Raw genomic sequence first — 18,418 nt, 5'->3', positions numbered from 1 at the left:
TACGCAAAGTTTATGAAGGAAATCCTCTCAAAGAAGCGATCCTTCAATGAGGTTGAGACCATTGCTTTCACCGAAGAGTGTAGTGCACTCTTACAAAATAAGTCTCCTCCGAAACTTAAGGACCCCGGTAGCTATTCTATTCCTTGCACTATAGGCACATATACCATTGATAAGGCCCTTTGCGACCTAGGTGCTAGTGTGAGTGTCATGCCTTACTTCCTTTGTGAAAAACTTAACATGGATGCTTTAAAATGCACAAGTACAACATTGCAAATGGCGGACCGTTCTTTAAAGCGACCTTTAGGTGTCCTAGAAGATGTTCCCGTCAAAGTTGGCAAGTTTTTCATACCCGTTGACTTCCTCATACTTGATATGGCCGAGGACTCACAAACCCCAATTATATTGGGTAGGCCATTTTTACGCACCGCGGGTGCGTTAATTGATGTGAAAAATGGGAGGTTGACGTTGGAAGTGGGTGATGATCGGGTCTCCTTTAGCAAAAACAACACCATTAGAAGCCCAATGTTACAAGAGTCTTGTTATTTATTTAGCACTGTGGACTCTTCTCTTGCCTCTACTACACGTGGCTCCTTACTAATGGATCTTTTGGAGGACGATATGGGTGTTGTTTGTTTTGTAGGTGACGATGCTAAGGGCACTATTGCTAAGAGTGCCAAAAAGAAGAAAGGGAAATTTTATTTGAAAATTTTCAAATGGTTGCGGAATGCTAAAGGAGCTATGACATGGAGCTTGGTTGGTGGCAAGCTCAAAAACAAAACTTAAATCAAATAGCTTCTTACGTCGTGCGGGACGTTAAACCAGCGCTTCTTGGGAGGCAACCCAAGCTTTTTATTGCTTTTATTTATTTTTGTTTTTAATTTTCTGCAATTTATTGTTTTTCGTAGATTAGTAATAAAATACTCGACTTGATAATGTTAATTTTTGTCTTTTATAGGTGAAAATGGAGAAAAGTGAATCTGACACGCAGCCCTATACAAGAACCCCTGTTCGGGGACGTGGTTTTCGAAAAAAAAGAAGGAAATTGAATCATACGCGAAAAAGAGTCAAAACCCGAAGGAGTAGTCAACCCCGATCGGGGTGGCCAGCCCCGATCGGGGTCGCGGTTTTGGTATTTTCTTGGCCTTTTTCTTATACGGGTATAAGCAAATATTGTTCTATCATTCCGACGGTACTCCTCCTCTTTCTCTCTATCATATTTCTTCACTTCTTCAATCAAAATCACAAAGAAACATCTACTTCCCCCGAATTCATGCTAGCTTGGGGGAGGCTAGCAAGTCGAGTAAGTTTTTAATTGCTTTGCATTTTAGTTTAGATCTTGCAACCCATTAAACATAACCTCTAGTCCTTCTTGTTTTGTGCTTTGAGCCATTTTTATGGTTTGATTGGGTGATTTGAATAGTTGGCACATTGAGGACAATGTGATGTTTAGCTTGGGGGGAGATATTGCATTTGCATATAGCGTAGTTTGCATGTAGTGTTGAAAATTTGAAAATTTTTGAGAGAAATTTTTGCTTTGTGCTTGCTTGTAGCCTACTTTCCTATTTGCTTATCCTAATAATGGCTTGTTGCTAATGATTTATTCTTTAATGATGGGATATTAGCTACATGGGGATGTCTTGACATAGTAGGTGGGAGATGGAGAATGAACCGAATAAGCTTGATCTTGACTTTTGGCAGCTACAAAATGGTAAGGTAGAGCCTCTTTTGACCGATGCATCCATATCCGGTCTCTCTTAGGTGAGTGTAGGTGTCTCCTTATAATGTGTGTTACGTCAAAACGCACAAGTATGGTTCTCATGTCATCTCTTGGTAAGCATGCATTCACTTGTTATAGCATTTTGGAGCCATTCACATGAATATATGTGCCTTCTTGACCCCTTCACAAACATTTTTCCCTAGCTACATTATAACTTGCCTACTTTGTTGAGCTAGTAGCTTTGTTTTGTTTTGTTTGGGTGCTCAATGGGGATTTGTTTCAAAGTTTGAATATCATGTGAGCGTGGTCTTAATGCTCAAGAAAGAAAGAAAATGAAAGAAAAAGGAAAAAAGAGATGAAAGAAAAAAATGGAAAAAAGGAAAAAAATGAGAATGAAAAAAAGATGAGAAAAATGAATGAATGAGAAAAAGCATGAAAGAAAAGAAGTATGAATTGAAAAGAAAGAAAAAAAAAGAGAAGAAAAGATGTGAGAAATTCTCAAGCATTATCCATATACTTTGGAGGATTTTCTCATGGTTTGAATTGCAAATTTGGGTTGGAATTAGGATTGAGCACCTTTACAATTTGGTAGTTGCTAGCTTGACTTAGCTCCACATTACCATAATTCATTTGTTCTCCCTTCTTACCCATGTTTATTTGTCTTCTTCATACCCATTTGGCTTCTTTATCATGCTTACATTTGATTGTCTTTGCTTTCTAGTTTTGACATGTTTACCATATTAGATTGCGGGCACATATTTATAAGTTGAGGGTAGTCGAGTGTTTATTCACAAAATTATCCTTTCACATAAAAAAGAGTTTTGAGTGCTCCGTGAGAGTCCATAAGTCAAAAGATCATGCAAGAGCTTAAAGGTTCATTCAAAGTTTTCTATGCTACGCCGTCGTGTAAATCTCAACCATGCTTTGCTTTATTTCTTGCCCACGTTATTTCGGGTTTCTAAATCATTATGTTTAGCTTAATTGGGATATTGCAATTGATGGGAATTGGTTTCTTGCTTGGGGACAAGCAAGGGTTTAGCTTGGGGGAGTTTGATAAGTGCATATTTTATATACTTTCATCCCCTATATTAGCTCCATTTTATTTGTTATTTAGCACTTATCATAGTGTCATAAGCTAATATTTGTTGTTCTAGTGTATTTGCTGGTCTTAACATGTTTTTGTAGGAATCTAAGCATTTAGAGGCTTTTTCCTATCATTTTATACACCAAGTTCACTAAGCTAATCAAGACCAAGTGTTGGACTAAGCATGGAGCATTAGATTGAGTTTTGCATGGAGAAATTGATTGATTAATATGTATAATGCAAATGTTGACAACAATCAAAGTCAAAGCCCAATGTTCAAATCCAAGTCAAGGTGGAAAGCATAAGATTCCAACATGCTTAAGATGCTTTTTGGGAGCTCTAAATATGATAGATGGAGCATTTACCCGGGTGCATTAAGGGTCATTAATCACGCTCTTAGGATTCCTCAAGCAATTAAGTGAGGAATTAAGAGAAAATACCCGGAAACACACGACCCCGATCGGGGCCACCTAACCCCGATCGGGGCCGCATGCATCTTGATTGTTTACGTTTCTTCTTCCTCTCCTATAAATAGGAGAGGCATCCCAAGGCTTAGGCATCTCAATTTTACGTCTCACTTTTGTTCTTCATAGCCTTAAGCAATATAATCTCTCTCAATAGTTTTCATATTAGTTTACAAATTAGTTAATCTTGTAGTTCTTAAACATTTGGTTCTTAATTCATTTTCAAGCATTTGGTTATATATTGTTCTTCCATTCAAGTTCATCTCCTTAAGGTATTTCTATATAGTTTACATTTTCACATATCTATTTAGTTTATATTAGTTTATAATTAAGCATTTCATTTAGACTACCTTAGTTTAATTTCTTTTACATGTTTAAACATTTAGTTTTTATAAACCACTCAACCATGTTATTCATTTCTCTTTATATAGTTTACAATTTACACCTTAACATGAGTACCTAAATCTCTTAGTCTAAGGGCTAGGGGAGCCATGAAAAATCAAGTATATAACATGATAAAATAGGTTAATAATAATATTGTTCATATTGCTTCAATCACATGCTTGTGCCACAATGTTTAATCTTTGTTTAAGGCCTTATTCAATTGATTAAGTTTGTTCATTCGTTCTATAAGTCGAGAGGCACGGAATTAAATTAGACTAAGCATGTATAGTAGGACGACCTAGTCATGGACGAGAGTTTCTCTAGGACCCGGTCTATGGTTGACACTAATATCGTAAGGTGAGTGTCCTTAAACCTAAGCAATTGATAATGTTATTAGTACCAAATTTATCATGATCGTATATTTACCCTTGCATGTGTGACCCGAACCCCTTAGACTCCCTTTTATTATATAATTTACATTACAACCTTTGTTAATCATTAAACAACCAACCCAAACTAAAAGCAAAATCGACCTTGATAAGAATCTACCCATAGCAATTCACGACGTAATTCCCGTTTCCTTGTGTTCGACCCCTATTGCTACATTAATTTGTGTTTAGGGAATTTTATCTTTGCATAGGTGTGCGATAGCCTATCAAAACATTTCCTTCTTACGCTTGAAAGTGTGCATCCGTTACTAAAGTGTACCAGAAGTTGACAAGATAAGCCTGAACTATTTTGTATTTAGATTAGAGAGACTTGTTTGAGCACACGCTTGTTCTTTAAATGTGCTAGTCTATTTTCTTTAACATCTGCCCCATTTTTTTTGCAAAAAGCGACAGTAGTGGCAACGACGTGCCCAGATTTTTTATAACAAAATCAACAAGCACCAACCATTTACATAAATTCTGAAATTGCAGTAGCTATATAGCTCCAAACAGATCGATGTAGCAAATGATGAATTGACATATTAGACAAGTACCGTACACACAATGCATATGAAGCATGTTTCTCTATAGTTACCAACATTTATCTAGAGATCCTTTACCTGTCAAAAAAATTATGGATTTCGATTTTTTACTGGTAGAAGCACATTCTTAAAATGATTATAGGGGTCGAATAAGACCACAAATACACTCAACCCTAACTCTTTCGCCTTTAGCCTAAATGAGTAGTGAGAACAACCCTGCCATTAAAACAGGTTACCTTAAACCTTGGTCATCTTTTGTGCATCTTCAAAGGTCTCTTGTAAGGCGAAAGTTTTACATTTAATACTGATAGTGAGCCATAGGAATATGTCCCTTTCTATGAGAATTTACATATGTTGACTTAAAAGGTTTGAGTCTTGTATTGAGAAACAAATCACTAAAGCGGTTAAGACTACCTCTAGAATTACGTGTTCCCTAAGATACATTCCCATTTTAAAAAAGGCTTTTTGCAAAATGTAATGTGAATAGCTACCTTCATCTCCTCGATCTTCTCCTGTTGATTTGAGCTATAGTCCTTCAACTTCGGGGATGTACTCCCACCCTTAAAGTGTCTAGCCAGGTTCTAGTACTGGCCTGATTCTATAAACCTAAGCATGATTTAAAAACAGTGGTGACATACAATACATATACACCTCGACTTACACGTAAATTTGAGGGATGAAAGGAAGGGTTACTTGTCATCCAGGCTGTCCCTAAGTGTCTTCTCCCAACAAGCTTTGGAGCTAGAAGGTCAACAAGAATCTGATCTCCCTCTGTGACGAGGAAAGCATTCAAATTTAGTGATAAGAAGGTATGAGTTTCTCAAATTCACCCTCGACCACAGACAAAATCACGCAACCAGTAATAGAAAATCAGTGCATTAATTCTCCATCATCTGCCCGTAAACGACAGCGGGGCATAATAAGCATGCGAAAAAAAAGTCGTAAAATATTAAGCAAAGCGCACGCATTTTTGAATCCAAGGAGCATCCAATGTGATCGCACCTTTGTAAATATAAAGGGAAGTCGTAAATATTAAGCGTAAATATTAAATTGGGGCACCGCTTAATATTTACATTCTCCTAACTCGTAAGTGAGATAGGAGTATGTAAATATCAAATTGGGGCACCGCTTAATGTGACTTAGGAGTATTTAAATATAAAGGGAAGTCGTAAATATTAAGCGGTGCCCCAATTTGATAAAATGCTAAGCGAAAACAAGTTCGGAGTATGTAAATATAAAGGAAAGTGTCCATTATGTATGAAGATATGGTGGACCGTGCATAGTAGTGATCGCACATTTGGTGAAAACGCTTGAAAACACAATGTTTGGTACAAAATAATTACAAAAGAACCACCGCATAATAGATGGAGAAGAAAAATTTGCAATACATATACATGTACATGCGCATAAATACTATGCATTCCAGCATATGTATGGCACTTATACGGCTCATTGGCACAACTATCAAATATTATGATACACTATTGTGTTTTCGGTGGCTTTGAAGTTAGAATATAAAAATAACAATAACAATATAGCTGTTGTTGCTGAAAGCTTAATTGTTGAATGGACATTGAATTCACCAACTCTAACGCAAGAGGTAGTGAGCCTAACTGTTAGACACAAGCATTCAATATGGCTCCTTAACTTCTCCTAGAAGCATGATTTGTTCAAATACGGCTAAACGTTTGAGTAGCGGTGAGGCATTTTCACATAAGACAAACGGTAAGATGCAAGAATCCTAAAGGAGAATAAAAGGTTGTATCTTCTCAATCGTTACGGCCTTTTCCGAGTCAAAAGCTACTAGCTCTGTGTCCTCTGCGTTCCTGTGTTGGAGCACGAAAGTAAAACGTGAGTATGTTCCATCAAATAAACATATTACTTTGGAGCCACTTTAAAACAAAACCACTCAGATCACTACTGACCTAACAGTTCAGCAAAGTAAAGGGAACCCATTTTTTTTTTTAAATTACAGCAGAAAGATAAGCATCCAACAGTTTCAACACTCGGGCGTCAAATTTTCTCAAGTTGACAAACATGACCTACATGTCCAGGACTGTTCACTGTCCTAGTCTCCTAGAGACGTCTACAACTCATCTATCAGCCAAAACTACATCCAGGCCGTAGTTAATACATACATTTATATCAACTCCACAACATTTCAAGCATTAGATATAGGGAGTAGATTTTTCTCTATAAATCTTAACTAATGTTGTGATGTGGCTCCATCATTCTGAAGGTTTTCTATCATTCGAAGTACCTTGAATTGCAATAAAATTATATGGATAAAAAAACCATCCTTAACACTGGTTATAGAGTTGAAAAGGCACCCGAAGTTAAACTCGATCGGAGAAGTAATGGGAAGAACTGCAGTTTCATTATATGTTAGATAAGGATTTATCATACGTTAGATACTTAGATATGATAGTAAAATTGGAAAGTCCTAGTACGCTAGTTTATTCGCAATATTAAAAGTAAGTTGCAACTCAAAATTGAATACACCAAATCACATCCAACAATATCTTCTTTCCTTCTTTCCTAGTATTCTTCTGTCCTTCCCTCTTCCTCATCCCTCTTTCTCCTTCCTCTTCTCCGGCCCTATTTGGAGTTTGAATGCTGAGTCACAACATGTCTGTCATCCCAAAATCAGCCAGAACAGTTCCCCTGAATAGGCTTGACCTTACTAACCAGATACCCTAGGTTATTCACCATAACACACGTGTATGGCTTTGCGACTTCCGCAGCCATGGCTAACGTAATGGGGTAGGGTTTGTGATGGAAGGGGGCTTAACAAGGGGACCGCGATGGTCGGAGAGCATAGTGTCTGCGTATGAATTAGATTTGGGTGTAAGTTGTGCTCACGTGTGATGTTCCCATTCATAAAGGTGTGACTGAGTAGTTACTCTAGAGATAATTTACGTTTGTTTTACCGGTCTTTTTAATACCTAAATTGTTTACAGAGATAGAATGTAGTAGTCCATAAAACCATTAACGTGTAGATTATGTAGTTACTTGGAAGTTGATGTATGAGGATGAAGTCCTGACAAAGGCACTGTTATTTCTGAAAACGGCCTGAGCACGCTATTGCCTACATGGGCGCCGTTTGATTTACATAAATGTGAGTTTGATTCATGTTCCGTCGTATGCCATATTTTAGTGAAATCACTACTACAGATACAACCTATAACAACGGTCAAAAACCGTTGTTATATAAAAAAGCGGACGTTGTTAAAGCGTCCGTTGTAAAAGGTTTTAACAACGGTTGGTTTTCTTAAGGAAACCGTTGTGAAAAATATTAACAACGGTTTTAAGTATAAAAACCCGTTGTGGAAAGTGTGACTCAATTTTGGGGGGGGAAGTTATAACAACGGGTTGTTTGTAAATAACCGTTGTTGTTTGTTCTTAAAAAATAAAAAAAAAAAAAATTAAATATTACTAGCTATAAATATTAAAGCATCCTTTACTAACATATTAAAGCATCCTTTACTAACATTCATTAATTGAAACAACATGGCAATGAACCCTAATTTTATCAACAACGAAGAATGGCTTACACAAACGATTGAAGATGATGGGAAGGTTCTCGCCGGGCTTCCCGCCGATCAACACCCATTAATCAAAGCATCCCTTGAACATCAACGGAATTATTGGATTAAGAGGCGTGAAGCAGTCCGGCTTGTCAACAAAGCCTCATCATTATCATCGTCATCATCTTCATACCCTCGTCGGCCTGTTACTCGCAACTTGGCTGCAGCCAGAGATATGTTGAGTTGTACTCTTCCAACCTTATCTCCACATGCAAGTCGTGTCCTTGCATATATTCAATCTGTTATTGCAAAATATGAAGCCAATGACCCGGAAGTTAGCGGTATACCAGAGTGGCGTGATTGGTGGCAGGTTGAGAAGCGCTTTTTACGCTTAACCGGGGTTGTTCCGGCTTATTATACATCTTTTGATTTCTGATAATTGCTGTAATGTATTTGGTTTAAAATTAAATGAAATGATCATTTTAAAAGTGTTGAGTTATGCTTGTTTGATTTGCTTCCATTTTTTCAACTCCATAGATCTATCAGTCATCATCAAGATCTGATTATGGCACAACTTCCTAACATATATGGCACAACTTCCTAACATATATATTAATTAAAAAACAACTCAACCCACACATTAGTATAAATACATTGCATTATCTCAACTAACATGCATTTCCATTATCTCAATATATTCTCCAAACCCTAATCGCTAAAACATGCTCGATCCGCATCAAGGACGCCAAAGAAGATGGAAATGAAATAATTAGAAACACATACATGGAAATGAAATAATTAGCAGATCTTTGAACGGAACCTAATGGTCGATAAAAACACATACATTGAAATGAAATAATTAGAACAATAAAATAATGACGATGAAACAAACCCGATAATTACAGTAACGTACGTAAAGAGACGATGAAATCAACAAAGTGACGGCGAGAAGATAAAGCGACGATGAGAAAGAGAGAAAGAGGCGATGAGAAAGTGTGTGTTTTGTGTTTGTGTTTGGCTGCTGCTGGGTTTGTGTTTGTGTATTAAGGTTTGTGTTTTGTGGCTGCAGCAGACTTGTGTTTGTGTGGTTTATAGTATGGAAGGTATTGACAACGGTTATTAAACAACAACCGTTGTGAAATATGTTTTAACAACGGTTATAAAAAACACCCGTTGTTAAATAAGTTTTAACAACGGGTTTCAAAAATAACCGTTGTGATTACTTTTCACTAACTTTGCGCCAATTTTGCGCCAAATTATTAACAACGGTTGTTCATGTGTGACCCGTTGTTAAAACGAATAACAACGGTTTTTATAACCATACCCGTTGTAATTGATTTTAGTAAAATTCGCGCCATACATTCTACAACGTCTATTGTGATTTTCGTGAATATTCGTTGTTAAAGGGGCGTTGTAGTTGCCTGGATTTGTAGTAGTGAATAGGAAATATGATAATAGAGGAGGAATAGATAATACCTCTTGAAGAAATTTCTAAATGCCGCTTTTCAACCCCTTCACATTTAATGCTATATCATGGAGCTGGCTCTCTAACATTTTCTGGTCTTCCTAAAACATTTGTAAACAATAAGATTATAATATAATTCAAACAATCGTTTTCATGATTCTTTTTTTTACGCTTGAGAATAGTATTTTTGTTATTCACTTTATTTTCTTTTTTGGTCGACCTCATATCTTAGATTATAGCGTAGTTGAAACAATTTTGGGCCAATAAACTATACATTTAACAAACAACAGCCTTAATGCGAGACGAATAGTAATTAAACTACACAAAGTTTGGTAATTTCAGCATTCCTTACTCTAATTATATACGGGTGTTGCTCTTTGGTTTACCTGTTTTACTTGATCAGTTATATGTTCGACAATTTCCCTCTCATTTTCCCTAATCATGTAAACAATTTCTTGAACTCAAGTCAGAAAGCCAGAATAATAAAACAAAACATTGACCTAGATACACGTATAAAGGCATAAACTTTGGTATAACGAAAATCGAGGATATGAAAACTTGAAAAGAGCAAATTCCCACGAAACCCTTCAAGAGTATTAAATTTACGGCCAAATATAAGCTAAAAGAAACATCGGTTAAACACAAAATCCCATTAAAACCCCAATTCAACTCTAAAAAGAAATACCTCAAATAAACACTAATGTCACTTAGTGAACTAAAAAACAACTGCAACCCCAAAAAAAACACTTTAATCAAACCCTAGAACCATCTCAATCAACATCAATATCATAATTTTTAAATTAAGAGTACAATTTTGGAAGGAAAAAGTTGAAAACCTACGGTGAAGTGCAGTTTCTTAACTCGTTGCATAACTCGCTATAGTTTAAAAACTGTGCTGAGAATACGAAACGAGAAAAAGAGGAGGATGAAATGAAAAAAGAGGCTAAAAATGAAAGGCAGATGAAACTGCCACCCTCCAACCATCCAACGCTCTCTCACCCCTCTTCCTCCCTAGCTCCCTCCCTCTTTCTCTGAATCTCAACAAAACCGACCATAAAATCTCTCTTCCTCTCTCTGAGAGTCTAGCCTCTTCCACTCTCCCTCTCCCTGCCTTACTCTTAACGCTCCCTCCCTCCCCCAACCATCTTGTTCCTAAAAAAACATACACCATAGTCTATCTTTCTCCCTCTCCTTGTTCTCCCCGGCCACGTATGCAGATGTCACCTTAACTGGTATGTACATGAATTAACATAATCTAAGAGCACAAGATTCTAATTTTATCAAAAGGGAAGAAAAATACTCCCTCCTATTCTCAATAACTCTCCCTAATTCCTTTTTCGTCTATTCACAATGCTCTCCCTATTTTTATTTGGCAAACTTTTATACTTATTTTAATCACCTTACTCCAGAACAATACCCCACAATACCCATATTTTATCTTATTTTAATCACCTTACCTCACAACAATACTTATTATAATCACCTCACCCCACAATAATATCACACAATACCTTCCCTCTATCCAATCTCCTACCCCCACTACAATACTTTACCATATAATACTCCCTCCCTTAATTCTCGTGCCCTCCATGAATAAGGAGAGTTATTGAGAATAAGAGGGGGTATTTAGTTAAGGACATCAATACTAACATTAATAATCACATACAGAGGTCCTTAACATGGCTACCATGACACCTGAATCATCAGACAATTTCCTTTTTTAACTGTGATTATATAAGGTCATGGGTTACAATGTCTAATTACATCTATCTAATTCATACTCGTCTATTTTATTACATACTTTAAGCAGCTGTTTAGATATAGCTCTCAAAGAGGCAGAAGAATCATAAGCTAAAAGAGACATAAGCTACCTGAGACAAGAAGAACCATCGTGAACGTAATACTCATCTTCTTCTAATCTCTAATTCCAAGCCCATTAAACCAACCTGGAATCAATACATTTACAAAATAAATAAGCTTAATGAATAATAGAGAGATGTTGAGTGAAATATAACATGTTACTTAAGCAAGGGGTTGCATAAAATCAATTTTAAGCACCTAGCGTGAGCAAAATTTCTTCTGAGCTTTGGCATACCATCCCTCCATATAGCTCCCGTTATCCTGTAATGATAAAGAACATGCATGATTGCAAAGTTTAATTAAGGTATTTGTTTCTGTTCTTTACTCAGTGTAATAAGTTTGAAATTATGACAATAAGCGGCGAAAGGAGAAAAACTTGTATCTAGTTTGCTCTTCGGATTATGGCAGTAAATTAAATGATACGTGCATAATATATAGTCTTTTTAGCCTATTTCAGCACGTATTTCTATGTATTTTTATACTGTTTTTATGGTATTTTGCCCCGAATTGGCTACTTTGGTTCGTTTTGTCCTTTTTGTAGAAACGAACGCGAAAGTAGTGGAATCAGACTCTTTTTCGTCCTTTTTGCATGCACTTAGAGGAGACGGGATTTTCCAGAGTGAGATACTGCATTTGGAAGCGTCAAGGCACGCATTACGAGGCATTCGGGCACGGACTTGAGCTGATTTGAAGACGAAGAACTCGATCGAGCAGTTTTACCACTCGATCGAGTGGTTTTTACGTCCCAGGATGGTGATCGAGTAGAATTCTACTCGATCCTTAAGCTGCAGAAAGACGAGTTACTCGATCGAGTAACTTTCTACTCGATCGAGTAGATTTTGCTGAAGTTTAGCTCGATCGAGTGGTTTTAATCCACTCGATCGAGTGGTTCACTATTTTGGGCTTTAAAACAGCCCGTGTGAGTGTTTATTTCGCTAAACTTAATTACTTTGCTATTTAAGCACGCTTTACTAGGTCATTAGGATATATCTTTCATTATCAAAATTTTCTACTGTAAACCTTACTACGTTGCTTTTCTCTTCACTGTAACCTTGCTTTTTGGATTATTTCACTCAGATTTTGTGTTCTTTACGCCGGATTCGCTTGGATTGTAATTCTTTTCTCTTTCCTTATTAATAATTAATCATTGTTTGCTTTAATTTCTTGTTTACTCCATTTAATTTCTTTGCCCTAATTTCTCTTTTATGCCATTTACATGTTATTTCATTATGTTTACTGCTGGAATTTTATCTGATGTTAGTTTAATTAGCGACATGAGTAGCTAAACCCCTTTCATGTTGGGATTAGGGGATCTGCGGTAGGAATATGACGATATAGTAAATGAATTAGATGAATTAATTACGAGACTCTGTCACCATAGCAATTTAATTTTATTTATTCGACTTAGTTGAGTGCACGCTTCTGAGTTAACCTTTAATCTGGCAAAAATTAATCCTAGATCGAAATATTGGACTAAATAGGCCTGCTATGAACAGTAGACTACCCTGACGAGAATGAAAGTTAAATAGCGGTATTTTAGGATAGAAAGTGGACCGAAAGGACCTTTCAACATCCGTCTTACATTAATTCGTCTGAGTCATTTACAGCTGAGTCACTGAACTACCACAGTGAACCGAAATCCTGACATGTCCCTCTCTATCTGATAGTTTAATCCTTTTCCTGCCTTTACTGCTCTTACCCTTTATTTCTCTTTCCCTTAAAACTTCGTAGTTTAGATAACAATTCAAACAACCCCCCCCCCCCATTTGTGACCAAATAGACGGACTTCTACAAATATCTTGCCTCCCTGTGGAGATCGACCTGACTTCCCTAGCTATATAGTTAGTTTAGTTAGTTTATTTTTGACAGGTACACGACAGACGTGTCAAATTTTGGTGCCGTTGCCGGGGAGGCAATTTCCCTATTTGTTTTCGTTCCGTTTATTTTATCCGTCTCAGGAAATTTTTATTCCTTGAGGCAGTTCTTATTCATTTCCTTTCAGTTTTGTTTATGCCCAGGTCAGACAGGTGTGAATTAGTTTCAGCTGATTTAGAGCCAGAAAGATTATTCAGGCATAGACTCCGTCTGCAGAGGAAATCACAAAAGGAAGACTTGAGTACTTTCGAGCCAGAGCTACATCACTTTCTTTTCGAAGCAGACAGTCCGATTTCTACAGTAAGGATGCCTAAACTTTCTAGTCATTCAGTGCCTAAAGCCTCCTCTATTCCCAAAGGTTTCAATCTCCAGACTGAGGATGGGAATACATTTGACATCCGTCCTTCTTATATCAATCTGGTGGAGAGAAATATTTATAGAGGTGTGGCTGGTGAAGATCCGAGGAAGCACATGGAGGTCTTTACAGACTATTGTTCTACTATCCCCGCCACTAAGGGGGTAACTCAAGATAAGATTAAGGAGGTTCTATTTCCTTTCTCTTTAGCTGATTCAGCCAGGGAGTGGCTGACTAACTTGGACCGCACAGCTGCTGGGGTTACAGATTGGGAGTCTCTTGCTCTTGCATTTTACAAGAGATATTTCCCTCCACAACGCACTAACCTGCTGAGGGCCAAGATTACCAGTTTCAGACAGGCTCCCGATGAAAGTTTCTATGAGGCGTGGTCGCGATTCAAGATGTTGGTGAGGTCTATCCCTCACCATGGTTTTGACCCATGGTTTTTAGCTAATCAGTTCAACAATGGGCTGTATGACGACCAAAGAGCCATACTTGATGCGGCATCTAGTGGGAGATTCCAGGAGAACACCGATGATGATAAGGGATGGTCCCTTATTGAAGAGATGGCAAATCACAGTGCTGAATATGGAAACCCGAGGGATGGGATTAGAACAGTTCATGCAGTTGATAAGCAAGTTTTGGCTCAACTGGAGACCATGAATGCTAGATTTGACAAGTTGGAGCTACAAGCTGCTGGGGAGCCTCAGACGGTCCATGTTCTTACTAGAGGAGAGACCGTCACATGTGAGAGATGTGGGAGTAATGATGGCCACACTGCTGTTGGCTGTCTTATGGAGAAAGAACAAGTCCTTGCCTTTCAGCAATATAGGCAAGGAGGGGGTTCCTACTACAACAATCAAGGGGCAGTCCATCCCAATTTGAGGTGGACTAGTCAAAATGTGCTCAATCCTACACCTCCTCCACACCAGCAGCAGCCTTATGTTCCTCCACATAAGAATCAACAAGGCTTTCAGAAGCCTCCTTCTTTCACTCCTCCTAATCATGGTGCGTCCTCTTTCGGTGGGATGAGTGAAATTGGTGAGCTAAAGTCTATGTTTCAGTCCTTCACGAAGCCGTGGTAGTTGAGTGATCAACAGAAAGATGCGTCCATTAAGGCACTTGAAACTCAAGTTGCCCAATTAGCCACTAATCAATCTTCAAAAAAGCAGGGTCAATTACCGACTCAAAATGAGAAGAATCCACATGAGACGGTAAACTTGATAAATCTGAGAAGCGGTCGTTCATATGAGGGACCGGAAATGCAAAAATCAGACCCCAGGAAGGCTACAACTGATGGTGAACAGTGTTTTGGCGAAGAAAGTGAGCTCACGGCAAAGCAAGTGCTCGATCGACTAGTTTATGGTGGTCGATCGAGTAGATTTGGTGCAGAAGGTGGTCGATCGAGTGAAAATTCTACTCGATCGAGTGAACAGGAAATGCAGACTGGTCGATCGAGTAGTTTTTCTACTCGATCGAGTGAAGAGCAAAATGGAGTTGCTCGATCGAGTGAAAATTTTACTCGATCGAGTGATATTGATGAAGAATCTACTCGATCGAGCGGCTATTTTTGTCGATCGAGTAGTTTTGATGACGGGAAGCTTATTCAGGAGCCTGCTAGTGCTCGATTAAGCGATAAATCACCGGAAAGACCTCGTTCGAGAGGTAAGAAGCGTCCAAAGGATACAGAACTTGCACCGGAAGACACATTGGAAGAGAGAAACAAGGGACTTGAGATACCTATTACAGTTCCTTTCCCGAGGCGTCTGCAGAATACTAAGGCCAATCAAAAATTCGGCAAATTTGTCGAACTTCTGAAAAGCTTGGAAGTCACTGTGCCGTTCACCGAGTTGCTGACAAAGGTACCCTCTTATCTTAAGTTTATGAAAGAAATTTTATCGCGTAAGAGGAATATCAGTGATAGTGAGACCATAGCTTTGACTGAGGTGGGGTCAGCCCTATTTCAAAATAAGTTACCTCCTAAGCAGACAGACCCGGGTAGTTTTCCAATTCCGTGTCATATCGGTACCCATTTGATTGATAACGCGCTATGCGATTTAGGCGCTAGCGTGAGTATCTTACCGTTGTCTCTGGCTAAGAGACTTGGTTTAACAAAGCTGAGTTGCACCAACATGATAGTCCAGATGGCCGACCGTAGTATATCACGGCCACTAGGTATAGTAGAAGACGTACCTGTTCAGATCGGGAGGTTCTTTATTCCCGTTGATTTCGTTGTCTTAGACATCCCCGAAGATGCACACACCCCTATTATTTTAGGGAGACCATTTTTGTCTACTACCCGTGCAGTTATAGACGTCGGGGGGAAGACTTTGACCTTTCAGGTAGGGGATGAGGAGCTGATTTTTCATCAGTCTAAGTTCCGGAGGGCTCCCATGCAAGCTCAGCCTTGCAATGCTCTCTCTTCTATTGACCCTATTATTGACACTCCAGATGAAAATTTGGAGTATTGTGCTGCAATTGTTACCCCTCCGCCTCGGATCGAGAGCAAAAGGAGGAAAGTTCGTCTGTTTTCTTCTTGCTGCAGTGCGGATGAAAGCAATGAAGGAGCTGTCAAGGGACATGGTGCAATTACTGTCAATCAAATTGGAGATGATGACGCTACAGCTGGTGATAGAGGAGCAAGGACGAGGAAAGTTCGCGCTTATGTGGATGTGAACTACTCCCCTCCTACCGTTTCAAATGATAATTCATGCTCATGGAAGTTGAAGAGGACTATCAACGTTGCTGAGATGACGTCCTCCAGTCAGGAGCCCTTCAAGGGGCACTGAATTGCATTGAGAATTAAGCGGGGAAATGCCCCGTGTAAGACTTTGTAATAGATAATTTTTGAATTTTCCGTTGAATTTGTTTTATTGTTTTTAATTAGGACAATTAGTTTATAGACTGTTTTAGCATAGATTTAAGACTATAGACTGTTTATATGCATATTTGGTATGTTGGGATATTTTTGCACGTATTCTTATGGAGGTTTGGGGAAGTTTTACGCATTCCAAGGGAAGAATTGACGAAATTCAAGAGCTTACGCGAGAAAAGAGCTCGATCGAGTACTTTTTGTACTCGATCGAGTGAAAAATTGGTCGACCGAGTGCTTCTTCCAGTCGATCGAGTAAAGCAATAAAGGGGATTTCTCGATCGAGTAGAATTCTACTCGATCGAGCACCAGGATCATCAAAAGTCCTCGATCGAGTGGTTTAAAACCACTCGATCGAGTAAAATGCACAGGACGCAGGGAGTTTTTATTCCTTAAACTCTTTTGTTCTTATTTCTATTTCATTTATCCCCTATTTTCGTCATCTCCTCCATATTTGCGATCAAACTCACCCCAAATCCCCTTTTTTCTTGCCCAATCTCCAAATCCGCCTCCTACAATCAGTTGCTTGCTAATTAATCTTACAAAGCCCCATAATCTCCCCTTAATTTGTGCTCACTTTCACGGTTTTAAAAAGGGATTGGGGTTTGCGGTTTTTAGCTCGAAAAAATCACCTCTTTTGCTTGTTTATTTGAAGATTAATTGCATTTGTAGGATTTCTACCATCAAGTAAGTGATTTCTACTTCCTCATTGCTTTTTAATTTCGATTATTTTGAACTTTATAAGGTAAATTGTTTTAGGGTTTCGAAATTCCTGTTTAGTCGAATTTTTTCGACTTAATTTGTTATTGCTTACCCGTATCTTCCTTGCTTGATGATCAATCCCAACTCCCCACTGAATGTTGCATGTTTATTTCGAGTTTTACGCAAAATTTCGCGATTAGGGCTGCTTCAGTCGAGTTTTTCGACTGTCAGACGGTTTATATGCTGCCATGATTTAATTAACCTCAGTTGTTGTTACTTGCTACTGTTGTTAACTGCTATTCCCGTTCCCTATCGCTGTTTGCCTACTGTAATTCGAAATTTTTGAGGAATTGTTGGGAATTGTGTGCTGTAAGTCAAAATTTTCGACTGATAAGGGTTTCACATGTTGTTTCTGCTAGTTTTTCGTGCTGATTTTAGCCACTATTAGCCACTGTTTCTTATCATACCCCTTACCCTTTGTATACAGGACGGATTCTAGCTCTTTACCCTCTACTAGTTCATCCTCTAGTCCGTCTCTGTCTGAGACAGTGGCCCCTGCTGTTGCACTGTCTCCACTTTAGTGACTACCGCAGCCCCAGTGTTCCTAGTTTCAGCTGCAGGTACAGTTTTTGCTCCAGCTAGCTCTGCTGCTAGCTCAGTTCAGGCTGCCACTTCTTCTACGGTCACCACCACTGCTAGCACTGCTGCTAGTCTCTCTTCAGTGGTGGCCACAACAGCCACTACTCCTACACCAGCCGCTACTTTTACACCTGTGGTGGACTCGCCAGCAGCCGCAGCTGCCTTTAGAGCAGCCCTGGTCCCTCACACCGTCACTGGACGGGCTGCAGCTTTGAGTTCCAGAGGCCGGGGTCGTAGACAGTCTCAAGCTACACCAGCTCATGTTACCTCTACCTCCTCCGCCCCCATCACTTCTACCTCTGCCGCTGCTTCTACTTCTGGCACGGTTACGGTCCGAGGGGACACTACCCTCGACTCTCACCCAGATTATCCGCAGGTACATTTTGTTAACCCTTTACATCATAAGAAATTTTATCACCTGCTAGGCTGTGTACATGTACCTTCCCGATTTCTAGATGAATCGGCACTTGTGAGACTCAGTATCTACGAGTCGGTCTGTGACTT

General features: G+C 38.8%; 1 non-coding gene across 1 annotated transcript; it reads right to left on the bottom strand.

The window, feature by feature from the left end:
• Positions 1-14,027: 14,027 nt before the first annotated feature.
• On the bottom strand, positions 14,028-14,134 carry LOC141616102 (small nucleolar RNA R71). The gene has a single exon (XR_012530475.1). It is a non-coding gene; the product is annotated as a small nucleolar RNA R71 (small nucleolar RNA).
• Between the last annotated feature and the right edge of the window lie 4,284 nt (positions 14,135-18,418).

The sequence above is a fragment of the Silene latifolia genome, chromosome 11 (assembly GCF_048544455.1).
Source record: "Silene latifolia isolate original U9 population chromosome 11, ASM4854445v1, whole genome shotgun sequence".
NCBI lineage: Eukaryota > Viridiplantae > Streptophyta > Magnoliopsida > Caryophyllales > Caryophyllaceae > Silene > Silene latifolia.
The sequence above is the reverse complement of the archived record's forward strand: the minus strand, read 5'-3'. Positions and strand labels throughout refer to the sequence as shown.